Raw genomic sequence first — 22,990 nt, forward strand, 5'->3', positions numbered from 1 at the left:
ATAGATGACTACGATGACCAAACCTGCATCTCCCTTTCTCACATAAAAGTGATTGATTGGCATAAAAAACACAAAAAATAATTTTGACAAGATACTCTCCAATATTATTAGACTATGCTCTCTAGGTGCTTGCTTTAGCCCATAGAGCACCTTCTTTAATTTGCACACATATGTTGGGTTCTCTTAATCCTCATAACTTGATAGTTGCTCCATATACAATTCTTCTTGCAATTCACCATGTAAGAAGGCATTCTTTACATCAATTTTATATAAAATCTAACCTTTGGCTATTTCAAAGCAATCACACATTTAACAATTTTCATTCTAGCAACTCAATTGAATGTCTCCTCATAATCTATGACATACATTTGAGCATAGCCTTTTATAACCAACCAAGCCTTATACCTACTAATAGAACCATTTGTGTTATGATTAATTTTATAGATCCATGTAAAACCAATAGCCTTCTTGCCCTTAGGCAATGGTACTAGATCCCAAGTTTTTTTGGTTTCTAATGTAGCCATCTTCTCATCCATTGCTACACCCCAATGAACAACATCCTCAAAACAAGTGGGCTCAACATCCTCAAATACCTTTATCATATAAGCATAATGGTGAGCTATATAACCTTTAAAATCAAATCTTTTAACATGGTATCAAACCTTCGCAGACTTGCATACCATTGGATACTCAATGGAGCCTTTATATTACTATGTGCTCTTTGTACACCTCGTGTCCTAATTGAAGGAATACCAAGCTCATAATTCAAACTCTTTGAACCCCTAAAATCTCCATTAAATCCCAAATGACTAGTAGATGTAGCATGATATTTTTGGTCAATTAAAGCTCTGTGATTCTTGATTTTTTTTCTATACACAACTGTCGACATCATCATCATCATCATCATCCAATGCATCACCACGAGATGCATATTAACTGCACATTTGGTTAAAAATAACATCACTGCTCACTTTGAGCTCACCTATGACAAGGTTATAACAATGATATCATGTCTTCCCTAAAGAGTATCCAATGAAAATACATTCTTTAGCCTTTGGATAAAGCTCTTTTGCAACTCATCTAGCACATGAACATATGCAATACAAACTAAACACTTTGAAGTGTGACACATCATGCTTTTTGCCTAGAAATTATTCTTTAGGGGTCATTCCATAAACTGTAGCTATGGGAGTTCTATTCATAATATAGGTATCAGTATGAGCAACTGTAGACAAAAAATATTTCGGCAAATTCTTTTTATCCATCAATGTTCATGCAACATTTGTAATATGCTTATTTCTTATTTCTGCAACTCCATTTTTTGTGGTGTATAACTACATGTAAAATATATCTTTATCCCATGAGACCTCAAGAAGTCATTGAACTCATTAGAGAGGTACTATCCCCCTCTATTTAAACACAAGTACTTAATTGTCAAGCCTATTTCTATTTAACAACTACCTTGAAAGTTTTCAAATCCTCAAACATATCATTCTTTTCCTTCAAAAAATATACGTGCACATTTCTTGAACAATGATCAATAATGTGATAAAATATTTGCTTCCACCGAGAGATATGTTCTGTGTAGGCTCCCAGACATCTATATGCACAATGTGAAGTATATTCATGCTCACATATATATCTGATGAAAAATGTTACCTTGCATGCTTACCAAACTAACATGTTTCACACACTTTACAAAATTCTACAACTCTAAAAGTAAGCAACCATGTAACCAATTCTTTGGATTACATTAAATTTATCCTTTACACATTTGCATGTCTAAATATGTTTGTGCCATATTTCAATGTTTGCAAACATTTCTTTGCCTTTATTATACATAGTAGCATTCATAATAAGAACTCCAATATCTAAAGTAAACATGCGGCCAACTCTATTTCCTTTTGTGACCAACTTGCACTTATCATTAAAATCTTCCATAAAAGAGCCTTTTGCATTAAATCAACTTGTAGCCCTTGCTCTACCACCTGACTAACAGTCACTAAATTCATTGATACATCATCATGTGTCTCCTTTCATGTAAGCATTCATTGTATATTGTATAACAAATAGATGCTCATTTTTACCTTCATTCTATCGTGAATATGATGCATAGTCTCCTTGCTACAATTTACCACTATGAATATCATTCTTCTTAGCATAACAATAGGTTGTAATATGATATGTTTTACCACAATAATAACAAATAATACTAGAATTTCTAGAGCATTTGTTCTATCATTCACTTCTTCTTCTAGAGCTCTCCTTGCCTCTAAAGTTGCAATGGTCTCCTAAAACTTGCATATTATCAAACTATTGATTTATTGATTTTTTTGGGTTATTATCAACACATTCCATACCACAACCTCTTCAAGAGGACCTGCCACCTCACCTTCCTAAACCGGAGTAGAATGCTCAGATTTGTTCATCGCTTTTTTTTATGATTCACCCTACATGTTGATCTCTTTAGTGATGATGAGAGAGACCAACGCTTAAAATTCTAGAAATAGCTTATGTACATACATAGAAGTCATAAATAATTTCCAAACCTTTTCAATATCAAGACCACCCAATGTAGATGATACTAAATCATCATTATTAGGCATTGCATTAATCACTGTCAAAGCATATGCAATGTTGTTCACCTTCAAAACACATTCATTAATAAACATTTTTTATTTCTTTAAGGCATTCAACTTGTGCTTGAGATGAATCTTCCTTGTCATTTATTCATGGAAAACATATTTTTTAGTGTGGTCCATACCACATGTGAAATTTTTGCATTTTTGACATGCTACAATATAGTATTATCAATGACTATAGATAGTCAATACATCACCTTTTTACCTTTTGCATTCCATTCTCTCCACCCCTTTAATTCATTCACAGTTACAAGGTCACTTTGCTTTGGCTCTTTTTCTTCACCTGAGAGAAACTCAAAGAGACATTTTCAAGCAAGGAATTTTGTGGCACATACTTCCATGACATGTAGCTGCTCTTGTCTATCTTCTCAATGATAGAGTTCTCCCTATTCTTTATCATTATAACAAAATTGATACAAAGGAGCAATCAAGTTTTCAGCAACCTTTCACAATAAGTGCACAACAACACATCGAGTAGCCTTTTCCACTAATAGTACGTGTATTCTGTAACCTATTTATAGATAAAACTTATGTTTGCTTCATTGCAAACACCTCCAAATTTAAAGGTTCAAAATCTGTAACCTTTGCATATACTTTCTATCAACATAATTGAAATTTTAGTATATCCTAAAATTGTTGCAGGTTTAAAATAGGGCTTGACTTGAGATAGCCCAAAAATCAATAGGAGAGCCCTAAAGAAAAAAGTTGCAAAATATATAGTACTTTGCTTGTACACCAAATCTCACAGTAAACTAAGATTTTTTCTCTACCTTTCTTCTAGTTCTTCGGCAAGCACTATCCAAGAGAAAGAATAGGAGAATATGAAAGCTTCTTACCCATTTCTTGCTTACTCGAATCCTCACTTCTTCTTCTTCTTAACTTAAGCATCTAAAAACAACCTTTATTAGTGATACAACTCAGATACCATGTCATGAATCACATGTTGATGGATAGACATTCTTAAGCTTTGCACAAAACACACACCATACACACAAGAGGAAGCCCACTCAAGAACACAAGAATAGATGGAGGAAATAACATTTTCTTGCTAATATATTCTTTTTCTTTCATATAAAATACAATGTAGACAAAGTATAAATAAGGTATAATATAAAGAAAAGTAGCCTACTAAGTCAAACATTGCATAATGGACTATACTAATTGACTAGCACTATAATTATGCCAACTATAGGTAGGTGTAACAAACCAAATATAATAAGTGATAAGTCAGTGGCCATGTAAGAGTCATAATGACCATCAATGTTCTAATTATAGACATGTGGATCCATCTAACTAGGCGGCCCATAATTACCATCTATACATGTTGAGCTTGCCATCTCAACATCAATTACCTATGGGTTTCTCATCTTTGTTTCTCTCTCCATTAGGTCATCAATGTGGATGACCTCATGATTAAATACATTGTTGATGGTAGAGCTATTAAGACCCAAATTTCTTGCCATGATTTAATAAATCTTTTTATCATGAGTGCCCTTGATGAAATCTTTAGTTATAGCCTTGGTAATAGTGGGTTTTTTTATAGAACTAGAATACATTTAAAGAGGCTACTAACCTTTGAGGTATAGTCTTGCATGTTATTCTCTTCTTGCTACTCAGTATCCATTAATCAAATGATATGATTATCACTGTAACAAGACTTTAAGAAGCATCTAATAAAGATATCTTTCATAATATGAATGAGGATTTCTTGATGGTATTAGTCACCCATAAAGTTTTCCACCGTTGTAGACTTTCTCAAATTTCTCAACAAAGTCATCCCCCAGTTGATATTAACCCAAGTACTCTACCAATAATGAGATTTTTTCTTGATCCTTGTTTTGAAGTGTGTTTTCTATTAGGTATTTGAGCAATGTTAGTAGCTAGGTGCAAAATGTCTATGCGATCAAAAAGGTGTTGCTACACAAGATCCAATAACAAATCTTACAAGATATCTAGTATCATTAATGATTCCAAACAAAAGGATATTTTGCCCTTGGCCCTACAATTCTATGAGTTTTTGTTCCTTGGCATCTAGGGTCATACCTGAGATGTCAAAGTCAATAACACATCGAAAAACATCAATGGTGGCTTAGAAGTTTTTTGATGCTCCTAAAATTTTAGTCCTTTCAATGGTGCTAGGTGCAATACCCATGGTCTCTAATTTGATAGTTGGAAAATGTGATCGATAAGGTCATAAATAGGGTGTTTTTGATATCGATGGGTCTAATAAGACTAGAGTCTCTAAGTTTTGTCTAGGATATGCAAAGGTAGGTTTGCTAAGAGGATCTATGATATTGTGCACTAGTACACTTATAATGCACATGTTGTACACATGTGCGAGTGCATGCCTACTATTGCACTACACTGGTACATGTACAGGGTGTGTTAAAATGGTAATGTGCACTAGGAAAGATACAAGGTGAGTGTACTAATTGGGCTAGTGTAAGTATTGGTTCTAGTGAGTGGTGCTAGTACACTAGTATGTGCATGCATACACCAAGATATTGCACCATGTGTGTGCACTAAGGTGAATGGAAGGATACATAGGGAAATTGTGCACTAGCGCACTAGGGTGTATTGCACGAGGTAGTGCACTAGGGGTGTTGTATAAGGATAGACTAACGTATTGTGTGCTAAGGTGCAAGGTATAGTGCACATAGTAAGTGCACAAGGATAGTGCATGTGCAGTGATGCACTAGTGCATGCGCACTATGTTAGTGCATTGTACTAGGATGAGTGGCTTGGTGCTATGTAATGGTGTCCATACCCTAATATATGTGCAAGGTGGTATAGTGCTCTAGGGTCAAGCTAGTGCACAATGTGTGAACTAGGATCCACTAGTACACTAGTAATAGTACATGGTGCACATGGGTGTATCAAGGTGTAGTGCACTAATGTAGTACAAGTGTGTGTATGTGTAGTAGGATGGTATACTAGTGCAATGTGTTTGATGTGCAAGGGTTATGTGTGGTGAATCTAGAATAGGTAGGAGGTGGATACTACAAAGTGCCACTTTCCTCCCTCATCCTTATATAAATGGTATAATACTAGTATCAAGTCATAGTATGTTGTGATGCTAATCACTTTTACACCAATTTTAAGTGGTGATAATGAGGCTTTAGTGAAAGAAACACTTGCAAAGTGTGGGCATACCATAGACATGGTAAAACACCAGAGGTTGTCACAAAAAAGGCTAAGTGTGGGTACCACAAACATGGTGGAAATCCAGATTCTATAAGAAGGGCCTCACAAAGTGTACAGAGGCTGTAGTACAAGGCTAACTGAGGAGTTTACAAGTTTATGTTCGAAGCATTAGGGCTAGACAATACAAGGCTAAATAAGTCTATCCAAATAGAAAGAATGATGAGGTTTACTACTCCTAGCGATCTTCTTCTTCTTTAAATACAGCAAGATCGGCCTTCTGGGACCTTTTTTTGGCGTGGCAAAACTTCTCAGCGCGTCCGGTCCTTTTGCAAAAGTCACAAAAAAGCTAGTCCTTCTTGCCTTTGTACTTGTTGCCAACATATAGTGCTTGTTAATCTCTAGAGGTGCTTGGTACTTCCTTAGTTTTTAGCTTATTTTCCTCCTCTAATAGTGATGCCTGGATATCAACAAGCTCAGGGTTTGGAATATTGATTAGAGTTGTTGACACATTACTATATTTAGGAGGAAAAACTTTAAGCAGAATACCAATGCAAACATCTTCTTCCATTTTAATGTTGATTCTTACAAGTGGGGTTAGAAGTCCTTACATGTAATTTAGATGTGTGGCAAGTGATGTGCTGGAATTCATGTCAAGCCCGAAAAATTCAATCAAGAGACTATACTTTGATGACTTAGACTATGCACCAAACAAAGTGTCAAGTCTCTTCCAAGTATCCTTTGAAGTATCACATTTATCCACATGGTGGATATATCTATCATCTAGCTCGAGTTTGATAATGGCCTGAGCCTTATCATCATTCTTTTGCCAAGTAGCTCCAAGGTCCGCATCATCATGAGGCTTCTTCTCTTTGCCACTAGTGATGGCCCAAAGACCCTTCTTCATTAGGATGAGCTTGATGTAGGTCTGGTAGCGTGTGAAACCTAACCCCTTTGAAGTGAACGGTCAGAGAGTCCCTACCCATGCTAAAGTTGGAGGATCAACAACAAATCAGCTTCAAAATTCTTAGATTTCAGCAGTAGAAGATGTGATCTTGTAATGTGTCCACTAGTATCATCCAGGACACGTCTTAGCAGTCCATCAGAAAGGATGTCTAGAAAGCTCCGCCCGGCACTCCCTTGGAATGTTACGGGGTTTGCGATCTAGGGCTTTCCGCGTCTACCACGTTGCGGAAGTATTCCGACCGTTCCCACTTAGGATCGACTTGAATTAGGGTTTTTTTGATTGGACATTTCCTAACAGCAACTAGCGTTGGACCCAAGCAAACTACTTTACATAGAAACGCCAGGTACGAAGCGGATTCATGCTGCACTTGGTTCAAGGAGAATGGGAAACAAGAGGGATGCAAAGCTCAATCTCTCTGCCATAAGGCATAGTCTCATTCCGTTCCCCTAAAACAACGTAAATCGGGTTTAATCATAACTCTAGGTCAATGCTTTTGTGGTTCGTGTTCTTTGACAATCCTCCTGTTGTCCATCATGATTTGAGAAGTTCCCGGCCAACTGGGACCACCCATCCGTAGGACGGACCTATGGCCCATCCTCCGCACTTTCCTCGTGTTGTTTTAGTTATTTAATTACCTAACACATTAGTTGGACATGTATCAACTAGCTCCTTTAATTAACCCGTTAGGCACTGGTTCCTTCACGCAATCTTATCACTTGACATAGAAAAACAATGTGAGACAAGTTCCTTATTAACAGGTTATCATATTTATCTTTGAAATACAAAGATTCCAGCTTGTAGGCTTATCCACAATCTACCCGAAGGCTATCCAGTAATCCACAGGGATCACTAATCCAAGTTTCCGCCCTAAACTAGTATGTGGGCCTCAAGATCCAATCCCGAGTCACGTTAGCCTCTTGTGCAGGACTTGAAAGGCGAGGGATTTACGGCCAAAGCCCCCCTGGCACCCAAGCGTCCTCCTGCTCCAAGTAGCGTTCAACGGAGAGACCTCTCGTGGCGGCTTCGGTCCATGTTCCCGGCGCGGTCAACAACCCCCGTGGTTAGGGTCAGGTAGGCAGTCGGGGGTAACTGAAGCTGCCTCTCCCTTCACGCCTTCAACCTGGAGTGTAGATATCCACTTATCTTTTAATTCATTGATCAAACAAAGCCAAACAGTGCTCTAAAATGTGTAGCAAGCACAAACATTTCCATTGATTGTTTTTGTTTTTGGCAAACTACGAAGGAATGAATCCTTCCTTTCAAATGCATCCAGCACTCGATCCGGGATAACTTGCAACTTGGCAAAATCCCCTATATCCTGGGTTAGGGCGTGCCCTATTAACCCGACTTGGTCAAACCCTAAGTTTATCGATTGGTCTTTAGTTTCCAAACAATCTTCCTTACTCAAGAAGGATATTAAATTAGGATGATTATTCATCGTCTTGCAAGATAACTTGCGTAAGGACATGCCAACTTCATTGCAAGAACTTGGCCATTCCCTTGTGATCCAATCACAAGATCATATGACTCCCCACATGTTGCGCAAGTGCTGCATCAAACTATGAGACTATGGAGTCACGAAACAATCTGTTCCAGGTTCTTTAAGCTGACGTCGTTAGACCTAGGGTTTCCAAGCTTCATCTTTGTAAGATTCTCAGGGACAAACCCTAGTTCCTTTTACGATCACAATTCATTGTCCCTACATTGAGGGAATGAGGGCAAATATTTAAGGTATAGACGTTTCTTGGAATTTAACTTATTCCCAACGAGTATTTCGCAGCATAGGTGTTTTAAGTTTATATCAATTTGGTTAACTCTAGAAGATAATTTCGAGATTACTTCCACATGATTCGTTGACTATGCGTAAATTGATTTTTCAACCCTAACTTGTCGGTTTGAGGTCAGAACTAATCTTCCCTTTTCTTTGCGAACAAAATTCATGCTAAATAGGCAACCTTTTTCTTGCTAATTTATGGAGTTGACAATGATAATTTCATAAAGTTTATGCATTGTAAAAGTCGTTTCATGCTCTGCACTTTCCATGATGATTCATTGCGATATGGATTAATAGTGCGAGGTGCAGTTTATACTTCTAGGCTTAACCAAAGTATACTATTTTAATGGATAATAATCTAGCTTATAATTCATTTCGATGCATAAGCTACTTGCTAGAAATGCGTTTATACTTTCTTAATTTTCATGTTTCATTTAAAAGTATTGATGTCTAGGTTCCTTCATCGTGAACAACTAGGACGAAAATATATCCTATTTATAATAACTAACCTTGCATGTTTGAATTACAACAATATCAAATAAAAATTAAGAAGGAAAACCTGGGTTTGGGGTGACATATCCACATGGATACCGAGAGATGACCCTCCCGCAGCTGCGCCTTGGACTTTCTTAGGAGGCATCGCAATTGTAGTCTCTCGGACGTGGAAGCAGCTTTACACTCCTCTTTGGATTTCAACCGTCGCTTCCTTGCACTGTCTGTCAAAGTAATTTTAGAAGGCTCCCTCCTTGAAGTAGGGAATTCGAAAGGGGTGTTTCAGAATCCTTCACGACTAAGACCCATTGAAGCCATGGGGAAGGCTTAATGGCCTTTGAAAACTCTCAGGAACGGGGAATGGAAAAGAACAAGGTGCGGGGGGGGGGGGGGGGGGGGGGGGGGGGGGGGGGGAGGCGAGATCCAAGGGGTTATTCTTGCATGGCCAAGGAAAGGGCTAATGTAAAATTCTCTTGGGAAAAATGGGCCCTACAGAATCTTAAGGGAGGATCTCCAAGTGAAAAAGTAGCCTTAAAGGCTATTGAAAAAAAAAAGGGGGCCTAAGAAGGCCTTAGGAGAAGATATAAGGGGGGTAGTTCCGAAGGTTATAATGAACAAGGGCCCTAAGGAGGAAATAAAAACACGAGGGGGGTAATAAGACCTTTAAGGTCTTAGTTCTTTTGGGAAGGAAAGGCTTACAAAGCCCAAAGAAAAGGGCCTATAGGGGTTTACACATGGGGGGGAAACAGGGGTTTCAAAGCCCATAACAAAGGGGCTTAAAGGTCAAATCACGGGGGGTGGGGGGGGTAACAATCCCAAAAGAAAGAAGCTTAAGGGTTAAATATGGGGAAAAAGGGGTTTAAATCACGGGGTTCCAACACCCATGGGAGAGGGGACTTAAAACACGGGGGGATAATAAAAAGGGGCTTGATACTGCACAAGAAGGGGTTGAAAGGCCCTTAAAAGGATTAAAACCGGGGGGTTAATAAAAAGGTATAAGAAGGGGGTTTAAGGAGCCCCCCCCCTTGGAAGCTTCTGAGCTTCCAGACTTTCCACGTGGGGGGGGGAGTGAGTAAGGCCATCAGTCGCGACGACGGCTTTAATGGAGGCAGCTTCTCCCTCCTTCCCTTCTGCAACAGGACGGTGCAATCAGACGCCAGCGGCTGTCAGTCAGACGACTTGCCCCCCCGCCTAACGGTAGCATGGCGTCTTGAATCTCTGCTTCCCTCACAGTAGCAACACGACACAACGTTATGGCGGCAGTTACTCTCCTTTTGTCCCCATGGTAGTAGCCCTCCCTTGGTTTAAATAGGGGAGGGGAGGGGGATCCTCCCTCGCGACAGTAGCACGACACGACGTTATGGCGGCAGTTACTCTCCTTTTGTCCCCATGGCAGCATCCCCCCTTGGTTTAAATAGGGGAGGGGAGGGGGATCGTCCCTCCCTTTGTGTCCTCACGCATGAGCCTATCCCTCTACGAGCTCCACCAAGGAGGATCTGCCTGGTTTCTATTCCTCCCCCTCTAGCACGATTGTCGACTGGGGGGGAATAAGGAAAAAAAAATTTGTATTTATCGTAAAAAATTTCATAAAATTAGCCTTATCATTATCCCTTGATTTAGAACTTTACATTCTCTCCCCCTTAGAGGAATCGAGATGTCCTCATCTCGAGATGAATTGGGGATATTGATGGTTGAGAGTGCCTTCATCTACCCAAGTGGCATCCTCTTCGGGATAGTCTTTCCACTGGACGAGGCATTCTCTCAAGGTTCTAGATCTTAATTGTCTCTCCCTAACATCTAAGTTCCTGTCAAGCCTTAGTTCAAGGACTCCTTGACTAGGCATTACAACTTTTTGATCGTCAAGTACATGGTTAGGGTTAATTACATATTTCTTCAATAGGCTGATATGGAATACATTGTGAACCTTTAGGTTCTTAGGAAGTTGCAATTTATAAGCATTAGGTCCTAGGCACTTGAGGATCTTGTACCGCCCACAATACCTTGGACTTAGCTTCTTGCAATCTCCTAAGGATAGGGAACTCTTTTTAGGGCGTACGTGAATGAAGACCATGTCTCCTTCTTTGAAGACTCTATCTTGACACTTCAAATCTGCATATGCCTTCTGTCTATCCTTGGCTGCTTGGATGTCTTGTCTTATTGACTTTATTTGGTCATCCATCTCTTCCAACATCTGCCTTGAAGCTTCAACCCTTAAGGTTGGATCTGAAAAGTTTAGGGGACTTCGACAATCATGACCATACAATGCTTGGAAAGGGGTCATCTGAATGCTTTGTTGGTAAGAAGCATTGTAGGAAAATTCAACCAAAGGCAAGTATTGAATCCACCTCTTCGGCTCACAACAGCAGTATGCCCTTAGCATATCCTCCATGACTTGATTTACTCGCTCTGTTTGGCCATCCGTTTGGGGATGGTAAGTAGTGCTAAAACAGAGTTGAGTCCCAATAGCTTCAAAGATAGCTCTCCAGAAGTGTGATGTGAAGAGAGAGTCACGATCACTAATGATTCTTCTAGGAAACCCATGTAGCTTGAATATCTCCTTGATAAACAATCTTGCAATATCTGAGGCTTAATAGTTCGTCTTTACTGGAATAAGGTGTGCAACCTTAGTAAGCATGTCAACCACAACCATGATGGAGTTGTATCCTCCCTGGACTTGGGGTAGGCCTACAACAAAATCCATACTGATGAATTCCCATTTCATTTGGGGAATGTCAAGCGGTTGCAGTTTCCCTGGCATCATGACATGTTCGGCTTTGATACGTTGGCAAGACAAACACTCCGTGAAATATTTGAGAACGCCATCTTTGAGCCTCTCCCAATGGTAGCTCTTCCTAACTGCATTAAGAGTCTTGGCATAGCCAGGATGTCCTGCGAAAGGGGAGTCATGAGCTTCCCACAATATCTTCTGCTTAAGTGACTTGCTTGCTAGTATACATAGCCTTGTTCTATAGTAGACAAGTCCATTATTGATAGAAAATTCATGATACTTAGCCTGCAACTTTTGATTCTGATCTTTGATAGAGATCTCCCTTAGCATTGTTTGGTAGGCCGGATCATGGCATGCATCCTCTCTAGCTAACTCAAGTATTAGATTGTTTGGCATAGATACTTTTGTAGCTAGAGATCTAAGTGTTGATGGGTTCTGCAAGATTAGGGAATTAAGGAATGCCTTGCGACTAAGTGCATCTGCAACTACATTCTCTTTTCCTGATCGGTACTTAATTTCAAAGTCATATTCCTCCAACACTTCAATCCACCGACATTGCCTCATATTGAGCTTGTTCTGGGTAAAGATCCATTTGAGACTCTTATGGTCAGTTACTAGAGCAGACTTGTTACCCAATAGGTAGTGTCTCCAAAGCTTTAGAGCATGGATGACAATTAACAATTCCAGATCATGTGTAGCATAATTCTTTTCATGACTCTTCAATTTCCTTGAAGAGTATGCTGCTGGATGACCTTCCTGCATGAGCACACATCCCAAGGCAAGTATGCTAGCATTAGTTACTACCTCAAACTCTTTATTGAGGTCTGGAAGTTTTAAAATAGGTGCTGATACCAAACTTTGCTTCAATCTTTCGAAGCTATTTTGTTCGGGAATTGACCATGCAATGGAAGTTTGCTTCTTCAATAAGTCCGTCAGGGGTGCTGCAATCAAAGCATAGTTTTTGATGAAGACCCTATACCATCCTATCAATCCAAGAAAGCTGCGTATGTCTTTGATAGATGTTGGTATTGGCCATTCAAGCACATCTCTAACCTTGGCTAGGTCCACTGAGATTCCTTCCGCTGATACTATGAATCCCAGATATTCAATCTAGCGTTTGAAGAATGCACACTTCTTCATCTTAGCATACAGCTTATGTGACCTCATTGTCTCAAGGACAATCTGAAGTTGGGGTTCATGATCTTCTTCCTGTTTAGAATAGACTAGAGTGTCGTCAAAGAAGACGAGCACGAAATCATCAAGTTATGGCCTAAAGATATCCTGCATTACCCTGTTGAAGGTGGCAGGTGCATTCGTAAGCCCGAATGACATAACTAGGAACTCAAAGTTCCCATATCTTGTATTGAAGGCTCTTTTCGGGATATCTTCTTCCTTGATCCTTATTTGATAATAAACTGACCCGAGATCAATTTTGGAGAAGATCTTTGCACCCTGAAGACGATCAAGAAGCTCATCTATTCTACGAATAGGATACTTATTCTTGACCGTTGATTGATTCAATCCTCGGTAATCAATACATAGTCTAAGTGTCCCATCTTTCTTTTTCTGAAATAGTACTAGAGCTCCCCACGGTGAACTGTTAGGACGGATATAGCCCTGATCTAGCAGTTGTTTGAGTTGTTCTTTCAGCTCAATTTCTTCTGGTATGGACATTCTATAAGGTCTCTTTGCAATTAGCGCAGCTCCTGGTACTAACTTAATCTCATGATCCACTTCTCTTTGAGGCGGGAGTTCCGTCAACTCTTCAGGGAATACGTCTAAACATCGGACATTAATCTAAATCACGACTGCTTTCTCTATCTAGGCTCCTGTCTCTTTTCTTTCTTTTGAGCATCCTCCATTTGTCATTCTGTCCCTCGTCTCGAAAACGGCCCTATAGTAGGTGGTGTAACAAACTCACCCCCTCTAGTCTTTTTAGCTGCATTTGGATTCTCTTCATCTCTCTTACGCTTCTCCTCAACAAGTACATCTGCTCCCTAAGACTTAGCCAAGTAGGCATAAATAGTGTACCTGTCAATAGGCAAATCCCAACCTGTCTCAGAGCTGATGCTAGAACCTGCACTAGTCAAAACAGTCTGTTGGATTTTCCCCTTGTTTGCCGTCTCTATAGCATAGGTCCATAATGCTGATTGACTCTCTAAACCTTTCTCAATCTGGACTCCATATGCAGAGGCATCTCCTCTAGCTGCCACATAAGAAGTACGCGCAGCCATGTCATCCACTAATTTCTTCATTCCACGTTTCCCAAAATTGGTAGCAAGCGGAGCTCCTGTTTTAATCAACCAGATCTTGCCATCTTGTCCCCAAAATACCAAATTCTTCATTCTTGCATCTTGAAAAGATTTGCAATCCTTGCAATGCTAATGGTCCATACTATCACACCAAGTACATCTTCGATCTCTCCTAGGTGCACTAGGAGCACTCCTAGGTGCATTAGGAGCACTCCTAGGTGCACTAGGAGCACTAGGAGCACTAGAAGAAATAGTAGGCGCGGTCGAGGCAAACTGCTCTTTTAATTTTCCCACCAATTCTGCTTTAACTGACTCCTATGTCAAATCCGTTATGCCTTTGATTATGTCATCAAGAGAGGAAGAAACCAAAGGAGCGGATGGTTTTGGAGAAGAAGGAGCCGGCATCGGTCTTGGAATAGGAGGATTAGAAACAGTAGGCACTGGCATAGGCCAAGTAAGTGGCTGAGGAAGAGAAGAAATGACAGGGGTAGAAGAAGACATAAGAGCAGAAGACGGCGTCGATGTCATAGATCCATTCTGTAGGCGGGTCTTCCATATCCGCCTCTTGGTCAAAGTGGAGACCGCATCTTGAGTGTCTTGCCAATCTGTTTTAAGACCCATAGGCTTCGTCGGATCCTCAAGAAGCTCTCCTAATTCTTCCTTAAGAGCAAGATCTACAGCTTGCAAGAAAAGCTCAACATCCAATGCTCTTTGTTCAATGGCATCAAGCTAACTATACCTCTCTTCAAATTCTCGTACCAATTCTGAAGCCGTGTAGCCATCCCAAAGTCCTCAAGAAAATACTCCTCTTTCAGGGCCTTCTTAAAATCTTGCCAATGCGAATTTTGAAGGAAAAGATCAGTCACTTTTACCCTCAAGGCGGGTGTGACAAGGCAAAGAAAATATTTACTCATAAGTCCTGTCGGTACTCCAAAAAATCCCATCTTAATCTCATATGTCTTCAAACAAGCCGATACATTACAGCCATCAAATATATTCTTTTCATTTTCAACTGCTTCAATCGCCTTAGTCACGCTGATTGCATTCTCTTGCTCCGAATATAGTTTCCTTAGTTGAGACAACTGTTGTTGATGTAACTGCTACTGCTGCTACATATACAATTGTGTCTGCTGATTTTGAAGTTGCATATACATAGACATATTCTGCAAAATCTGCTTTAAATCATCCGTAGAAGTACTTGAAGCAGAAGTCAATGATGGAGTCGAAGTAGAGGACACAACAGGAATCATAAAAGGGGTTGAAATTGATGCTGAAGTATCTCCCATCCTGAATTTTTTTTAAATGTGACACTTTCACGTCGGGTTCACCAAAGATGTCGAAGGGTTTTTGAAAACAAAGTCGCGACCACAGAGGACCTTAACGAATTTCAAGATAGAAGATCAATCAAGCGAATAAGCAAGATGAGAAAATGATGCCAAGTAACAATTGTATTATTGCCAAGATGTTTACAAAATACAAGATGAATTCAAATCTGATCAATCCACTAGTTTTTGGCCACCTGATTTAATTCTGCTGCATTTGTAGATCCTACATCAAACTGTCCATGGTCAGACTGAATACTTTGCTGACTGCAATCCACTTCTGTGCTTTCTGGAAAGGCAGCTTCTTGCAAGCGTTTTTTAGCCAAAACGATAAGCTCAAGCATTAACACCTTGACCTCAAACACTGTATGCAGAAATCAGGAATTCAAAGATACAACACTATTGTGATCTTCTTGGATTCAGGCTGTCTAGGGAGACCGTAAAAGGCTTCTTGTGTAGGAAGCCAGAAATACAAAGGCACAAGCTTTAATGACCTTCTATTATAATGATCGTATAAATATTTGAAGCTCCTTCTTGCATGTCAGCATGAGAAGAAAAATGCAAGTGAGCTTTTCTTGGGGAAATGAAGACGAGTATTCGTTCCAGCATGAGAGGAAGACGCAGGCTTACTGACACAAGTTGGTTTGTTTTGCCCTTTTGTGTTTCTTTAACGGCTGAGAACTCCAGGATTCAGTCAGATCTCCCCAATGCTGGCCGTCATAGCTAGGCTCTCGCTTCAGATGCATCATAAATCTGAACTGCTTGTCAGATCGAAAGCCTATTGTCCAAAAGAACAAATGTGCCCTAGGAGGAGGGAAAACAACGAAGCCCCCCTCGGACCATCTCTCCTCTTCATAGTCTTTACAAGATCCTTCACTATTTTTAGTCCAATCCCTCTCCTTTGATAGTTGGAATCTACTGCTACATCACATATGGTTGCAATAAAAGCACCATTAGACACTACACGCCCAAAACCAACAAGTTTCTTCTCAGGTCCCGAAGCTGATGAAAATTCTTTCCCTAATAGTTTCCATGCCACTCATGGTTGATAACTGACTGGTAAATCTTCCCAGGCGTTATATTGTCAATCAAGAGCATAAGAATTGATCATTCTCACATACCGGAACATGACAAAATTGTGAGAGCTTCTCCTTGGTAGATTGTTCAAGCGCCTGTGCACTATAATAAGCCAATAGATTTGATGTAAGACCCAATGCTCTTAATTCTCGTACTGAATGTTGTGTCGGCTTTGTTTTCTGATCACCAACAACCCCAAGAACAGGGACAAGGCTAGCATGGATAAGGCCAAATTTCTCAGACCCAACTCTCAATTGAAACTATCACCCCAATCTTGCCTTTCATGTGCATCCCAATACTTGCCTGTATACAATGTAAGATCCTTCACTTTGTGTTGCCTTTGAGACCATGTAGCTTGTACAATCTTGTCCTTAAAGTCGATGGCAGTTGCAAGGAACTGTGCCAGAGAATGATGAACTGTTGCTTTGCCATAGTTGGGCAGGTCGTTCTGGAAATAGTGGTCTGTCCAAGTTCTTTCTGCTTTTTTCCAGCTTCACGTTGCTTTTCTTCTAGGCGGAGTTTTTTTGGTGTGGCTTTTTTTTTTCAAGTCTCCATCCTCCAAAGCACATAGATCTGGTTGTAACCGTGAATTTGTCGGTGGTAACGCCTCTCTCAATTTGGGCGTCAACTCATTAAGGCCAATGGTGAAACGAGAAAAACAATATTGTTGTTCATAATCCTCGGGAGATTCTAGGCAGTTCCACAAGCATTTTTCATTTCCATACACCTCTTTGCGACTCCAAGGACCATCATCCTGACTCCAAGATGATTCTTGTTCTCTGCTACTGGCTTTCTGAAATCGAATACGACTAAATTCACCAGTTGAATGGTTTTTTATGGTGAGTTCCCCATAGTTGTCAATCCATAACTTTCCAACAACCACATTATGAATGTAGGTTGTTATTTTGCTCCATGTGAAGTGGTCTCCAAACCTTGGGATGCACAAATGTACTACTCCAGCTGGAAGAACCTCAACACTTTTGCCCCAGAACTTATTCTTAATTTCAACTTCGCCATATATTGTGTAATCTCCAAGCATATTCTCACAATGAAATACCAATATAGGTGGATGATGGCTTACCTGTTCTCGGATACGCAGCAGTACGACAACATACTGGTGGAGCTCCTCTCTTTTTCTTTGCATGTTTCCATAAATATCCATCTTTCAAGAAAAACCCATAAGATTTTCTTTTAATCATTTTAAATTCACCTTCATACCACTCACCCTTCTTTGTTATGAGGCTAAGATATTGGCCTATTTTTAGCCAATCATCCTTATATAGCTCGCCCAAAAATTGTGTTCTCACTAAAGCATAACACTGATGATGCTTTCTCTCTACTGTCCATCTCTTCTCCATGGCTATATGTTCTTTTCTTATTGTTGAAATCCATGTTACAATAGTTGTACATGCTATGGTAACAATAGCTGCATGCTCATTCTCTACTCTCATAAAGTCATTTTTAGCATCTATCACACTATCCTCTTCATCTTCCATCAGCTTCTCTTCATCTTCAAACCTTGCTCGTAAAAGCATATCAGCCCATGAGGTTTTCTCTACCTACAATATGTTGAAAATCAAGGTTAAGTGACTTTATATATGCAATCCACCATAACATGGCAATATCAGGAGTTGAGCACTTTGCTATCATGCCCAATAGAGGTAGATAATTAGTCTCTACCACTACATGAGCTCCCATAAAATATTCCCTATCACACTTAAGGGTTGTCACTACATCCTAAAGCTCTCTTTTGACTTGATAATACTGTTGTTTCCGTTCCTTGAGGACCTTTTCTCCAAACTGAATGGCATGCCTATTCCCATCAGCATCATCCTGACCCACTGCCCAGCCAATGCCAATTGGGCTTGTATCCACAGTGAGAATAATAGCCTACCCATTCACATAATTTAAGGAAAACATGTCACTATGTGACCTCCTTTGTGAGGAAGCACCCCTTCTCCTAAAGTTACGAGGCCATTTTGTAGAGTTCCTTAGAGAAAGTTGTCTCGCACCCCTATGTTTTCTCTACTTACCCACCTTTGTTAATTTCAAGTATAGGTATCCACTTGTCAAAAGTCATTCGAGATTTTCTTGGGAGTGTGGCATGGGTTACTTTGGCACCATAGTGCCTAGTGCTTGGACATTGTCTTGGGGCATTTTTTCTAACTCACAAATATACATAACACACTATTGGGGTAAAGGCCAATGGTACTCAAGTGGAAACCCCTTTTATACGTATAGATTGTACAGTCATATGTAAGTGAAGATAATAAAGAATAAGGGTATCCTTCATTTTCTACTCACATAACTCTCTTATTTTTTACTCTATTTCAACTCTCTCATAGTCCATAGATTCTACCTTACATCCCAACCTTTCTTCCCTCTTAAGTAGCATCGGAATGACATTTGATGCTTATGGAAGCTTCTTCTTGGAGTAAGGAGTGCAAGGAGTGAAGCTTCATCACAAATTGGACATGTTTAGCCAATTTTTGATATTTTTGATATTATCTCTTATAAAAATCCAAAAACTGTACACAACTTCTAGAATAGGATAACTTGTAAAAGAAAGTGTGTAGATTTCAGCCTTTTTGGGAGGATTTTATGTTAAAAGAAGGATTGGTGAAATCGGCGATGCACGATCACAGTTTTCAGGCAGTGAACAAAACTCCGAAATGGGAGATGAAGAAGGAGTGATTTGGCAAAATTATGGCCAGGTGTCCTAGTGCTTTAATCCCCCTTTCAGATCCAATGGAAGCATTAGATTGGCGGTTTGAGTACGTAGAGGAAGGTATTGTTTTATGCACGTTTTTGTCTACAAGAGATTTATCTTCTCATAATGCAGAAATAAATTGGCGGGCTTCACCTCTATGAGTATTCTTCTACATCTTCTATTTCTTTGAGCCCCTTCTCTTTCGTCTACTCCTCTCCTTGAATCTCCTTTCACCTTGCTATCTCTTATCCCTATGGTAGACTTTTGACCCCAAATGCTCAGATAGCGGGTCACTCAATTTTGCAATTTGTTGGTCTATTTTGAACTTGCAATTGATTGTATCTTATGGTTTGGATGTGTAGACATAAATTTGTCATTATGTCTTCTTTATCTAGTTTAGAGAATATTAAAAATCTCAATGGAAGAAATTTTAAATGTTGGAAAGAGAAAATATACAGTGCATTAGTCCAAAAGAAGCTAGTGAAGCCAATTTAATATAATCGGATTAAGCTTGAGGACATGGATCCAAATGTATGGAAGGAATTGGATCACCTAGTCTACTCACATTATTATGTTGAGACTCTTAAATTCCCTATATTTATATTTGAAAAACATGGAAAGTGCATAAATTATATGGAAAAATATTAGTGTAGTCTTGCAGGTTTATTAGTTGAAAAAACTAAGTGTAGAGGAAGGGGCCTCAATGTCTAATCACCCCAATTATATCAACACTATTTTCAACCAAATAAAATTTTAGAATATTATGGTTTGTGATTCAATAAAGGCCATATTCTTGTTATTGGACTTGCCTAAAATATGGGATACTTTTAGTACTACCATTAGAAACTCCATGCTCAAAAGTGGTATTACAAGTACTTATATTGAGAGAAGTTTTCTCACCACTAGGGAGGTGAATAGAATGTACAATGTAGGGTCAAAGAGATGTAGTGTACTTATGATGAGAGAAAGGTAAAATTCCAAGGGAAACTCTCTTGAGAGAGGCAACTCAAGAAGTAATTTATGTATGAAAAATGATGTATAATACTTCTGTAACAAGAAGGGACACATTAAAAAGGACTACTTCAAATGAAAGAACAAGCAAAAAGGAATGAAGGAAAATGAGGATGATGGCAAAGAGAAAAGCAGGGGAAAGATTGAGGAGATTCTAATTTGATGGTAGCACTAGCATAAATAACATGAGAGTCTAATAAAAGAAACTCCATCTTTTATAATGCATGCCACTTATAAGGTTACTATAAATGTTTCATGATTAAACTTTCCCGCATGGTGAACAACATTTAAAGTGCATATAAATAATTGCTATAAAGATAAAATTCAATTGAGACATTGATATAGAATTGATATTTTTGAATCAACACAAAGCCTGAGAGAATTGTATATATCTTGTTGTAGTACTTTGAGACTTTGGCACATTCTTATGTTTTTCTTCTACCAAATTTTAGTGCGCTAATATAGAAAAATCTCAATATAGTTTACATATCCATAAGTTTATATATATATATATATATATATATATATATATATATATGAGATATTCTTTGTCTTAGGAAGGCTAACTATGAAGTCTAAGTGAAATCTTTGAGATTTAAGATAATTTATGTATTACATGTTTGAAATACTACTTTTGAAGTGACATGACAATGTGTTACCTTTAAAGTCAAACACATAATTCTAGTATTATAAATGTTGTAGTATTTTAAGCTTAGTCAATATGAGAAACTGAACAAAATACAAAGTCTTATATCTAAAAAAGAGGCCACACAATGAAGATTTTTTATACATCACATATGTGTAATAGAGAGTAAACTCCCTAGGTAAAGATGATACCAAAAATAAGATTTGGGATTGTCCTCTTCACAAGAAGAGTGATATGTTAAATTCATTTCAAAATTTCTTGGTATTTGCAAAGAATTAGTTAGGCAAGACTCAAGAAGCTTTAGTACTTTAGGATTGACAATGGTGAAGCATACAACTCCCATGTTCTTTATCAACTTTTGTCCAAGTAGTGATATCAAGAGAGAGCTCACAACTCCTAAGAATCATGCTCAAAATGGTGTGGCTAAGAAGATGAAAAAGACCATTCAAGAAAGGATCCATAGTATCCTCTCTAATGTTAGTGTCATTAGTAGATTTTGAGTTGAATCTATAAAGATTGCTAGGCCATATATTTGATCAACATGTCTCCTAAATGGATGGTAGGATACTAGATGAGTTATGGTTTAGAAAGAGATAAATTATGTGTTCTTAGCATGATATGAGACTTGGAGCCATATTTTGGTAAGAGACCTAGTTGTGGTCACTTGTGTATTCTTGACTGTGGGGCATTTATGCATATATCTTGGACAAGCAACATGAACTTCATCCTAAGTCAAAGAAATGAATTTTTTGTGGCCATGGAGAACCATGTAAAATGGACTATCTCTTGTGGGATCCTGAGTCTTGAAGAGTAGAATGTAACCATGAGGTCATATTTGATGAGAGTAAGATGCATAAATATCATATCAAAATGGTTGAGATCCGCAGAGTGGTATTTTACATTGCACCCTTTTGACTTGTAAGATACTTTCATATGAGCCATCAAACTTAATGGGAGCCAACTTGTTGAAGGTAAATATCCTTAGAGTGGCACTATGAAGAACTATAATACCCAAAAGGACTAAGGGTAGAGATGTCACAAGTGTGATGAGTTGTGAACATTCAAAAGAGATGTCCCAATTACTAATGCTTCTAGTCTAATAAGCTAGGACACATCCAAGAAAATTTCTTAAGGATATGAACAAATCATTTTTTGATTGTATCTAAAACTTTAGAAAATTTATTGATCTACCATTCATCTTGCATCTTCCATGCATCTCAAGGCTTCATATAAGGCAAGACATTTGATCTCCTCATACCTTGCATGCTTTCTCAAAGGTAGTTGTATCTTTATTGTTCTAATGGGCAACTAGCACATGAGCAACATTACTTCCGCATGATGTAGGGCTTGGATGGCCTACTAATGTTAAGGCTTGTGAGATGATGGAAAAATTAATGTATTATAGGATAGACATGTGGGATAGCCAAACAACAATATACTATGGAATTTGGGAGTTCTCATATAGTTTTGGAATTCCCAATATAGTTAATACTTGGTCACCTGTGTTAGAAGCATGGATCTAGAGGATGGCTATGGCAAATGGAAGAGAAAGAAAAGACTCATGATGACATAGACAAGAAGAATTGTCTGTTACTCAAGTGAATTAGGTTCCAAGATGGAAGCTTGGACTCATAAACACAATCTTGAGTATGACATTGACTATGAATAAAAGGAAAAAGTAAACTGGTATTCCATTATTTAATGATAAGAAGTACAATACTTTATTGGCTCATGATGGTTCCCTTTTTCTCCACTGTGCCTATGGGATTCAAGCATATTGCATTTCATGCATCTCTCTCTAGTAATTTGTATGAGTCTTTCCCTATTGCTCCATACAAAGAGGTAGTCACATGGGCGTGATTAACTCTCAACACCCATCCTCAATCACAACCATAAATAAAGCACAAGGTGTACATAGGCTATCATGAGTAGAACCTTGCTAAGTGTGGGCATACCACAAACATGTGAAGCATCTTGAGGGGCTATTACAAGAAAAACAAAACATCCTGCTATGTGTGGGTACACCCAAACATGGCAAACATCTAGGGACTGTTACAAGGCCTCATTAAGTGTGTATATGCAATTACACATAGGCTACATGATGAGTCTTACAAGGTTTATGATAGGAGCATTAATGGTAAGTACATATAATAAAAAATTCTGGGTAAAAATGGAGACAAGGATAGACAAGCCCTTGTGGTTTTCTTCATTAGATATGTCATGGTAGG

The sequence above is a fragment of the Lygodium microphyllum genome, chromosome 20, assembly GCF_053477565.2.
Source record: "Lygodium microphyllum isolate KBCC chromosome 20, Lygodium_microphyllum_v1.1.10, whole genome shotgun sequence".
Lineage (NCBI taxonomy): Eukaryota > Viridiplantae > Streptophyta > Polypodiopsida > Schizaeales > Lygodiaceae > Lygodium > Lygodium microphyllum.